Source organism: Ruditapes philippinarum, unplaced genomic scaffold (genome assembly GCF_026571515.1).
Source record: "Ruditapes philippinarum isolate M1 unplaced genomic scaffold, ASM2657151v2 ctg2628_1_1_1_1, whole genome shotgun sequence".
In the NCBI taxonomy this organism is placed as follows: Eukaryota; Metazoa; Mollusca; class Bivalvia; order Venerida; family Veneridae; genus Ruditapes; species Ruditapes philippinarum.
In genome coordinates, this window is record NW_026867061.1 from 32,501 (window position 1) to 35,336 (window position 2,836).

The window sequence follows — 2,836 nt, forward strand, 5'->3', positions numbered from 1 at the left end:
GTAGGACTTGATGATGACAGTGATGACTTGGAGGTTATCACTATTTATTGAACTGAGAGAGGAGACGCACTAAGAATATGCTGAATTTTGTGTATCAGTATGGTAAGTGCAAACATGACTTCTTTCTTTCAAATGATTTTTTTATTTGAAATATGTTTTGTCGCTGTGACTTTTTCTTGTGGAGAATATTAAAAGTATTATCACAATATTATAGGCTATAACAAAATGGGACCCAATTGTTTTCATGTTTCTTTTTTCTGGGTGCATATACGTTTTGAATTTATATTCAGTTATGAAACAAAGTTGACTTATCGGAATAATACCTAAAATAATAACACGATGATGGTTTTAGAAGCAGGTTATTTAGTGTGAACAAATTACAGAAAGAAAAACTCAAAAAAGGTTTGGATATATTTCTTTTCGTTATACAAAATTAAAGAAATTTCTTAATTCCTCTTTTTATTCGTCTTTTTTTCAAAGAGTATAAAAAATGTTATGTTATTTTACTTCTTCAGAAGTTATGGAAAATTCCACAAGTTTGGTTTTTAATAGCTTACCTACGTCATGTGATAGAAACCAGAAGTTGATTGTAAATTCCGTGAAAACATGTGCAGCAGACGACAAACCTGAGCACAAAGTCAAATGTTGAAATACAGTAAAACTCAAAGAATTGCCTTGATTGGAATTGGAACTTGGTAACATGGAAACAAAAACGAGCTAAATACGCCGTCTATATTCTTAAAAGTGGAAAAAGCAACAAGACAATGTATCGGTCAGAAGTCATCCATGAAGCTGAGGCAGTGATTCTAGTCGTAAACATGCTGAGTTTCTTTAATGGACCTCACCAACTTCCATTATTAGAACTATTCATTAGGGTTATCAAAATAAAAAATTCCATTAGTCAGCAAACATTATGCATGTAGATATATTAGCCTATTCTAACTGCCCGGATGTTCAGACTGGCCTGGCTCTATACTGGTGGCAATAGGACTGGTAACTAGTTTTGGTCCATCTGGACGAAGGTGAAACGCTTGCTGCACTCTATGACGTTATATACATTATTTCTCGGAATTTGAAATAATGTTTGAATGCATATGAACTCAAATATTCTTAAATTTAAATGTTTAACATGGCAATCATTGGAAGCCATTAACATTAAATTCAAGAACGACTTATTCATTTTTGTCATTCGAGAATTGCTTTGGAAAATAAATAAATATAAGCATATGTCTAGTATTGTAGACACTCATTTACTCTCGATTCAGGTAAGATTTTTACCAATACATTTGCTATTTCTTGATGAACATTCTGGAATAACTAACAGAATAGATCATTCTTATCCTTATCACATGCTATAATCGTATTTTATATGCTTTTTTTCAGTTTTTCCCAAGATTAAGTTTTGGAAATTTCAAGGGTCACTATGGTATCATAAAAAATGCCAAAATCTTCACTGTTTCAGACATAAGAGCAAATTAACGCGAATTTTTATTCATAATGCATGTTATTTTACTTTTAAGGCCCCATTTGAAACATTTCTTTGTAAATGGTGTGATTTGAAATAAACGTCACAAATAAAATCAAAGCGCTGAAAGCACTGAATTCGACACGGCTTCACAAAGACATTTAGGTAGCACTTTACAATACCAATTTACGGCAAATGAACGTAAATATTAAGGCAAAATAATATGTTGGTATATTGAACATCTCTGCTGTAATATAAATGAAATGGCGCATGAAAAGGGTTGATACTGTAACTTTTATATGTTACACAAAGTACTGTTTTAGAATATGATTACACCAAACGAAAAAATGTTTGAATTCCATGAACCCTGCATTATTACATTAGAATCGGAATATAACGTCTACTTCGGTAACATTGTAATTGAAATAGTTATGTCTGACAATCAGAATTAATTAAAGCATGCTCATTGACGTACAATTATAACCAAGTGTGAAATATCATTAACAGACCTGTATTCATTTTGTTATTTCGTCATTTCGTATTTTAAGATCATCATAATTAGCGTTCGTAACTTTTCGTCTCTTTCAAGAACGTTGAATACAATGGTTATAATGTACGGAAAGGATTTCGGTCAAATATACGCTAACTGTCTTCTTTCTTAGAAACGATGACAACTATCATTGGTTTTGATGTCTAAATGCAGCATTTCATGGAAGACCTAGAATAGTTTATAAAAAAAACAAAAACATTTCATTGCTCCTGGTCATATGCGATAATGGCACCCGAATTCTTTATGCCCGTTATGGACATTTTCGAGCCATTGTATCGCATAATGACCATTAACAAGCAAATATTAACCTCTAAATAATTCGGGAATTGCAAAATCTGAAAGTAGGATGAAGGAAAGGTTAAAAAAACATTAAATTACATTATTGAAGGTTGTTAAGTTGATATGAATCAACATGTGACAAATGTTTTTTGAAAATTATTTACGCCTTTTAAAAGCAAATGGAATGACATTTAATTGCAATTTCCTATCCTAGTCTGAAATCATATCGGCGTATATCTCGTGAATATACAGCGCAGGGTTTTCCTGATGTCTCACTGCACTATGCCGCGCTTATTCAAAGAAATTTATTTTTGACAACAAAGTATATTGGAAAGTATTAGAAACACGACAAGTTTTTGCCGTCGGTTATTTGTAATTGGAACCTTCTATCAGTCAATATACGAAACAGCCTAAACTGTCCTCGAAAAGCGACGTCACATGCAATATGATAATTTTAAGTCTAAAGTAAAACATGTATATGGGAAGTAGAATAAATCATTTATGCTCGTTTGGGAGGATCAAATAACAACATAAAATATTGC